Source organism: Pavona decussata, unplaced genomic scaffold, assembly GCF_977016875.1.
Source record: "Pavona decussata unplaced genomic scaffold, jaPavDecu1.1 SCAFFOLD_90, whole genome shotgun sequence".
Classification (NCBI taxonomy): domain Eukaryota; kingdom Metazoa; phylum Cnidaria; class Anthozoa; order Scleractinia; family Agariciidae; genus Pavona; species Pavona decussata.
The window spans coordinates 677753-686697 of NW_028145507.1; the positions used below are offsets into that span (position 1 = coordinate 677753).

Here is an 8945-nt window from a genome sequence, read left to right on the forward strand (position 1 = left end):
TTGACTGCCTTGTTAATGAAATGTTGTATATTGCTGTTTCGACAATGGTTGTCCAAAAAAAGCGTAAAAGCGTACGCGACAATGCCGAAAGGTAGCCTGAGAAATACCAATAAATTTCAATAAAAGCTCAGAATCCACAATGCCTCGACCGTACAGCGAAGACTTGAGATGGCGGGCAATATGGCGTCTGAGCTTTTATTGAAAATTATTAGGTATTTCCCAACCTACCTTCCGGTATTGTCGCGTACGCTTTCACGCTTTTTTTGGACAACCTTTGTCGAAACAGCTGTATTCAAGAGCTTAAACCAACATTGAATGTGCAGTCCGATTCTCTTCGTGCTAAAGTATTTAAGTAATTAGCTTGCCGCTATGTTATGCAAATTCGCTTCAACTTAGCCTTTTTACAAACCGCTTTTTATCATTAATTATGTAACCTTGATAATGGCGCAAGATGCACCGAAACGTCGGTTCCTATCACTCATATTTCTTGTTTCAATAATAATAATAATAATAATAATAATCATAATAATCATCATCATCATCATCATCATCATCATAATAATAATCATAATAGTAATTAATATTTGTATGGCGCAAATTAACATGCGCATATGATCAGATGCGCCTAACAAATTGTATATGTAAGAAATTAAAATAATTAATTAAAAATAATTCTTTACAAGTCTTACAATTCTTACATCAAAAGCTATTCGTATTGTAAGCAACTCTAAATAAAAATGTCTTCAATTTGGACTTAAAACGTTCAAGATTATCCTCGTCCCTTATTGCGCTCGGCAGTTTATTCCAGAGGGATGGTGCAGCAGCAGTAAAAGCCCTGTCACCGGGTGTCTTCTTCGTTTCCGTGGATGGTGGTACTAAAAAAAGTTCAGAATTCGAGCGAAGAGCATACGTGGAAAAATTCCTAACATTAATGAGATTACAAATGTAATCAGGTGCTTGGCCATGTATGGCCTTAAAAGTAAAATCTTAAAATCAATTCTAAATTTGACTGGTAGCCAATGTAAAGAAAATAGCACGGGAGTAACATGGCTAAAGCGCGGAGTTGAACAAATCAGCCTGGCAGCTGCATTTTGCACGCGTTGCAGCTTATTAATATGAGTGGTCGGTAAACCATAGAGGAGACTATTACAGTAATCAATGCGTGCCATTATGAAGGCATGCACTAGTACTTTGGTAAACGCCATCGTAAGAAACTTCCTGATACGTGTTATATTATGCAAATGATAGACAGCAGCTTTACATGTGTTAGTAATGTGCGTCACTAAACCGAGGTTGGTGTTAAACCAAGTTCCAAGGTTTCTTGCAGAAATAACAGGAGCTGCGCTGACATCACCGACCGATAACTTCTCGATATGAACTTTGCTAAGCTGTTGTCGTGTACCAATTATTAAGAATTCAGTTTTGTCGTCATTCAACTTTAACTTGTCAGTAGTCATCCATGCTCTGACTGCCTTTATGCAAAGTTCCATTGCTTCAATTGCTTCAGATTGACTTGATGAGGTGTCAGGCTTGAATGACAAGTAGAGTTATGTATCATCTGCATATGCGTGTGCTACAGGGGGATGTAATGAACAATGAACTCCCCTGTGCAACGAAACCAGCTGACAAGTCAACATTAGACCCCGTAATGATCAATTAATTAATTTCCACAAGTGAATCCATCAGGGACTCGGAAACAGCATGTTTAGAGTTGACGAAGACCAGCTTTGCCGCTACTTTCGAAAAAACTTTGTATTCAATCGGCAAGGACATCTCTTTGACAGTTGCAGAACAAGCAACGAAGTTATACAACTCACAAACATTTTTGGATGTTATCTGGATACTGCACATGTTCAACACTTCAATACATGTGTAATAACCAACAAGGTTCCTGTCTCCAGTGACGTCCAAGGACTTTTTTTCCGATGATAGACAAGCCTGAGATCACTGCTCATCCATTGAATCAGGATATAGAAGAAGGAAAAAACGCGACTTTATCTTGTAACGCAACTGGAAATCCAGCACCGACTTTTTCGTGGACCATAAATGCATCTGCTGTAAATACGACTGCCAATCCTAGAATCAGTTTATCATTGAAGAACAAGCAGTTGACTATAACGAATGTGAAGAGGACAGACAGTGGAAATCAATACCGATGCGTGGCCAACAACACCATTATCGAAGCGGTTACCTCCAATGATGCTATACTGAATGAACAATGTAAATATACATAATTTGTCTTTGATATTCATGCTAAGGTTGCTCGATGTTCAGTCCTCAGTACACGAGTATTATCATTTCTGAGTATAGGGATATTATTATAAAGGTGGAGGCTACTACATTGAAGTATAGTTGATTTTTGGCCTGAAAAGGTTTCTTCCTGGAGTTAATCGAACTTAGTGCTTTTGCCAGCCTTCTCATTTTTCCACGTAGTTTATGACAACCAAAAACAAAAATTCTTACATTTAGTTACTTAAATGTTGTCGATTTCATCTATCAATTGAAAAATGTCGTTATCGCAACTATTCTGGCAATTGAAATAAATGTGATGGTATATTTTCAGCCTGGTGAATGGATGAGAATGACGTATTATTCTAGAAAGTGACACAGGCATACTCGGAAAAAAATCCGAGTGCGATATCAGGAGTCGAACCTAAGACCTCCCGATTACTAGTTCGGATGCTCTGATTTCTTTTTTCCGAGTATGCCTGTGTCACTTTCTAGAATAATATGTCATTCTTATTCTGGCAATTGTTGTCATCACTTTTATCGATTCCTATCGATTACATGCATCGACAGATTCTTGTGGACACAATCTTTTTTTTTTTTTTAGTATGAGGCTTTCATTTGTCTTGTTTTTTTCTTTGTAGTGTTTTGGGAAGGTTAGTTTAAGGCAAAGGAATCCAATTACGGATTGAAATTGCAATGTAGGACGTTCTGTTACCGACAACTCCATAATTTTACGGACAGTTAACTTTGTCGTAAAAAGACCAAACCTTTGTTTCCACAATTGAAGCATTTGCAAAAGTTCGAGCAGTACACGCCTTGGCGAAGATACGGACACTTGGACTTTCTTTTCACGAAATGAGGATCTTGATTTTTTGTTAGGCCACATGAGCATCCCTTCGCCAAAGCATCAGATGCTCGCATCTCTCTCAGTGGTGAATTTTGGCACTTGATGCACCGACATTCTCTTGAGCATTTGTAACCTGCGTTGGCACAGGAGCACCTTAAACTTTCACAGGATCTAAGAACAACTCCTCCTTTCTGTTTCAAGAACTATCCGCAATTGCATGCCCTCTTCTTTTGAGTTGTTGTTGTCGCTGTTAGAGTTTAAAAGTGTTGACGGGCCTGCACGTCTCCTGCAGTTCGCAAAAAGATTGCTCTTAAAGCCTTTCTAGCTTATCTCTGCTTATTGAGACGTTAATCTTGATCATGAAGGGAAAAACTCAAATTTACTGAATGGAGATTTTCTTAATGATCATTCTGAGCCGTTAGGAGAAGTTCCTTATATGCCATTGCAAATGCTAGCTGTGTGGCATTTGTCTGGGTTCACTGGCTCGGATTAACTGCAAGATATCAGACAGTGCTAAATAAATGCTATCTATGAAGACATGGGATCCGTGGATTTTTTTAACTGACTCGTGATTTCATGCTTATCTGCAGTGAGATTGCAGGCTGTTCGTTTATCACGTATATGAGAGTCTAATAGATCCGTGTCTCTAGGAGACAGCGCTAAATATATGTTATCTGCAAAGACATAGGATCCGTGAAATGCGTTACTCGTGATTTCATGTTGATGCTATTAACCTGCGGTGAGATTGTAGGGTGTTCGTTTATCACGTATATGAGAGTCTATCAGATCCACGCCTTTACAAAGTTGATCACTGCTGTCTCTCTCTTTCGAGAGCTTTGGCCTCTTGCAGTTGTTTTCAGCTCTGTTGCTCAGTTGTTCGTGACTGAAAAACAAGTATGATGTTCTTAGAGCTGACATGTATCTCCATTGTTTTGTGCGTTAGCTCGCATCCGGCAGATATTCAAAGCTAAAGGCTTGTTTGTCCCCAGTGTTAAAATCGTCAATAACTGGAAGTGAAAGGAATAAAGAAAAAAATGGGTATAATTCAAACAAACTGGATACGCGCAATTGAAAGTGAAAGAAATATTAAAATCTATTTTAGGACAAAATACCGACAGGACAGATCAGGGCTATCACCTAGATTCTTGTAAGTAATTTATCCGAGTGGACAGCGAAAACGCAATCTTCCTTCATGTCGTTAATTTTCGTAGTATCAGGTTTTTTAATTTCGCGTGGGCAATGAAAACTGTGCATTAAGAAGTTTTGAATACAAAAAATAAGCTCCCCTTTAGTTCCATCGTAATGACCCGGGGACGAATGATTATAGGCAATGTAGATTGGACGCTTACTAGGAAGCGTGGATGGCACAAACGTCAGAACCGGTGAACCAGGAAAAGAAGTGATCACCACGACTGGAATCTTAAGCAGGTTGATACATCCATAAACACAGAGGTCACCCAAGGAACTATTGAACCATCCGGACTTCGAAAATCTCTTCAGTCCGTCTTTCACGTTGAAGTCCACAAAAGAACTCTTGATACTTCTCGATATTTTTCTCAATTTCCTGGCAGAACAATAGTCGCAGCTGAAGTGTGTCTGTCTCAAATGATTTTCCTAGTCCAATAGTTTTCAAATGTCCAGCGAATTCCTTATTACCATCATCATTGCTGACTAGTAATTTATGAAGTTCAGTGACAATACTCGCAAAACAACAACCGCCATCTCCAGGGAATTGGTCTAATTCAAGGGCAAATGCAGACAGGTGTCGCTGTAGGCACTCACGATTCATTTCTGTAAAGAGTTCACCATCAATTTCGTTGTCTTCTGATCTAATTCTGCATCTTTGTCCACGAAAAACGTGGACTATTGTTTTAATGTCAGAGAAAGGAAAGTTAAAGATATCAAACGTTCTTGAGGTGCATTTCTTTTCAACTCTTGACAGAACATCGTTCAAGTGAAGAACTCGCTTTTCAGATCTTCAACCCCGTCTGCAAAAACACCGGTACTTAATTCCATATGTGAGGATGATGACGAGACAGATTTTATCGTTTGCAATTGCCACTGCTAACGGGACGTTTTCTGACACACCGGTGTTCTTAAATTTTTTGGTAGACTCATTTAAGGTACTAGCCATTCCTTCTTTTAGTTGAATCTCAGTTAGTACAACAGGAATCCCTCAAGCATTGGAACGACGTTTCTTATGATCTTGGGAAATTTTACAGTTCCATACGTACAAAACTACGGTGAATACTGCAATAGCAAGTTCAGGAGAGATAGTGGATGCTCCGCCAAGAAGGGACCTTTTTAGTTGCTGGTGTAGTCGCTCATTTTTTTGGGTGCCCACTCCAGGTGAAATTACTGAACAACAACCACTGCGAATATGTTTTTTCATATTCTCTATGGCATTCTTACTTTCATCAGATAGACAGTGTTTCCATTTCTTAACAAACAATTGCAAATTGGCCTCTATACTTTCCGAATGTGGAGTTTCCATCGCCCTAGTTGCTCCCATATCATCGTTTGCGCGAAAGAGACCAAATTCATTTGAAAGTTGTTTTGACTGACAAGATCCCTTTGGTACAGCAAAACGTTGGCAGGCATGAAAAAGATCCAGTTTTACTGGAACAGCGGGGAAAACCTTGCGATAGGATGGGAGGCTGGAACAGCAGTCATCCACCATAATCATGTCCAGTTCTTGATCTTTCTCATTGAGACATAATTTTAAGTCCTTTAATAGGTCTTCAACTTCCTTAAAAGCTGTACTTCGAGTCAGCCTCCATGCTGCAACTTGACCATGTTCATTTAATGCAATAATCAAGTTCTCAAATTGATTTATGAAAGCATTGTCAGAACTCCTCATCACTCCAACGTGCCTACTCACTTTAAAGTGTGTGGTCACATGTTAAAATTGAACATGGTGTAGATTCCATTTGTTTTTGATAAGCATGTTCCATACCATTAAAATATGATAGAAACATGTGCATCAGCTGGTCATTGCTTGGATATGAATATAGAATGCGATCATAAAAAGTGTTCGGATCAATTCTGTCTTTGTGGTTTCTGATAAATGCTTGAAAATTCATAGACCCAATGTTTTCCGAAAGTTCTAAAAAGTTCTGTCCACGTCCAATGTGGGTCACGACATAGTCAAGCAGATCTTTGGTACAAGCGGATCAGTAGAAAAGCTTATGTTTCCTTGTAGATCGTACACTAATCTTGGGTTGCGTGGACTTTGATGCATCAATTTGGTGGTTCAAGAATGAAACTCCAGTGGACATTTATGAATGGGGCAAAGCACTCAATTCCGGTAATGTTGCAACGGGCACCACAGAAAAAAAATTTGAGATGCAAACATCACCTTTGTCTGGAGTAAATGGACAACTGTAAATCCTGTGTGTGGGATTCAATTCGAATTCATCGGATGACTTTTATCAAAATCTTTTCTTCTTCTTTCCCGAGAATAATCCCGTCAGTTTCCACAAATGGGGACGCAAGAAGCAAAGTGATGACAATTGATAAAACCTTTGAAGATTTCTGGAAAATATAAATTACTAGTCAAAACCTGTTACCTCCTTTCGTCAAAAAAATAGTTCAGACAGGCAAATGAATCTGCTTTTAGGTGTTATACTTGTCTTAAGGTGTAGGTTGCATCCTTGAGACTTACATAGAAATGCGTTTCCAATGACCTCCTTCAAAACGTGACTCCAATGCATTTGCGCGAAATTTTCCGGGTTTTTGACTTGCTACAGCGCTAAAAATTATTATCAGTTACAAATAACAAGATGCCACTATGAGAATTGCCCAGGCCAGCTTGCCTAAGGCGGTTCTCTTCAAGCTGTCATTTCCTTCGATTCCTCCTTTTGAATGTCCATTATCACTATAAACAGAAAATTATCAGCATATCCCTTAGCATCCATTTCAATGGATCGAAATTAAATGATAGCTGGTTTGAGCAGGTTGAGGTAGTCAAGTGGTGTGGAATTTCCATATATTTTGTTTTATTCTGAGAAGGCAAGGTACAAAGAAGAATGCCCGAAAATTGAAAAGAATATTTTGCCACTAAGGTTAAGCCGGATGCTATTATCCATTATTTCTGTCAAACAGAAAACACGAGCAAGAGGAAGGTGCTGTTGTGGAGAATATTTTGTGACAAAACAGGAGTAAATAAATTGGTCCTCTAGACTTCAAGCCTTCTAAAGTCTATCCTTGAATTGTATTACTTCAATTATAAAATCCAATCCCATCCGTTGATACAATCTAATCACATCTGACTGACAAAAGTCTAACTCGAGCACTTTTACGGGACCAGGTTTAAACTGTCAAAAAAGTTTCAAGTTAAGCTTACTCATAAACTGTAGCCGAGTTCACTCAACACTGAAAGAGTGAAACGGTTGGCAAGACTACTCTCATGAGTAAACGTGCGTGAGTAAACATTATTGAACCTTTTTTCCAGATTTTCACTATATTTCCGCATGTAACTGGCCCACAAAAAAAAGCACGAGAAATCGGAGAAAAAAAATGGTTTTACAGAATATTGAAATTACGTGAGTTATGAAAAAAAAAAAATGATTTAAGAGCCCTAGTCACCCTACGCCATTTATAAAAGCTACTGATGGTGAGGCAAATCTTATTGCATTGCTGTAAGTGTAAATTACCTTTAGAAAGTTTCTCAGTCATCTCTTTCGTTTCTACACGCTCTGCGTAAAATATACTACTGAAACTATCTCATGTGAACAACAAAGGTGTGGCTGACTAGAGCCCTTTACTCTTAAAGATCGGTACGGCTAGCGTTACTAAGGCTGATATAACAAACATGCACACGAAATAAGATACTACACACGTCAGTCGCTTGAACGAAGCTTTTAAATTGGACTGCTTTCACGTAGTATATTTAGGTTACCTGCCTTTTTCTTAAATGTTTTGGTATTTTAGGAGTTTCAACACAAACTGTATCCATTGAATTTAACTCTAGTCAAATATGTTTTACGTTTGTCGCTCAAGCGATCTTAAATTCTAACTAAATTTGTGGCCCACTTTAAAGATTTTCTTTAAAACTGAGTCTGCCACGGAAAAAAACATACTTTGATTAAACAAAAAGTGCTAACTATACCAGTTCTCTCTCTCTCTTTAGAAAACATTGGAATAAAATACTAAATTTATCTACTGTGATCGGCAATTCATCAAGGTCACAAACAGAGTTGATATCACCTATTTAGAGAAAAAGATCCAATTTGCTAGATCCCAAGGAAGGCGATGCAATTAACACTTCGGCCTACGTTTAAAAAAGCAACTACAAAAATTAGAAAGGTACAGGAAGTGCGGCGAAAATTGCATCGCCGTACAACGCAGTCTGAATATACATACGTAACTTTCCATCAGCCTACTAGATAAAATCGTTTTAAAGGTTGTAAAACAAGAAAATTTGGTCGTTTGGGTTATTTCACCGATACGTCGCGACCTTAATTTGTCGTTGGTTTTTAATCTTTCAACAGATTACGTCCTGTTTGATTTTCTGGTTCTTTTACCTGTGAAGTGAAAATAAGAAATAACAGGAATACGACTTTACAGGTATATAGCTTTCTTCTCCAAGTGACCAAAAGCGCCCTTTCCCCGATAAACTTTATTCTTTTGTGAATTTAGCGCTACTTATCAGCAACGAAAGCCCAATGTGCAGTTCTGTTCGGAATCGGGATGCTTCATGTTTGCTTCGTGAAAGGTCGAAATTCCAGAGGGTACACTTCACGTTTCCGTCTGTCGACAGGACACTTTTGTCGGGCCGCCTTAGCAATTTTTATACAACAAACAATAAAGAATGGGCTTTAAGACCATGCTAGATTACATGTACCAGTGGGCTTTCGTTGCTGTTAAA

General features: G+C 38.5%; 1 pseudogene; it reads right to left on the bottom strand.

The window, feature by feature from the left end:
• Positions 1 to 1245: 1245 nt before the first annotated feature.
• Positions 1246 to 8033, bottom strand: LOC146474324 (uncharacterized; annotated as a pseudogene).
• Positions 8034 to 8945: the final 912 nt, after the last annotated feature.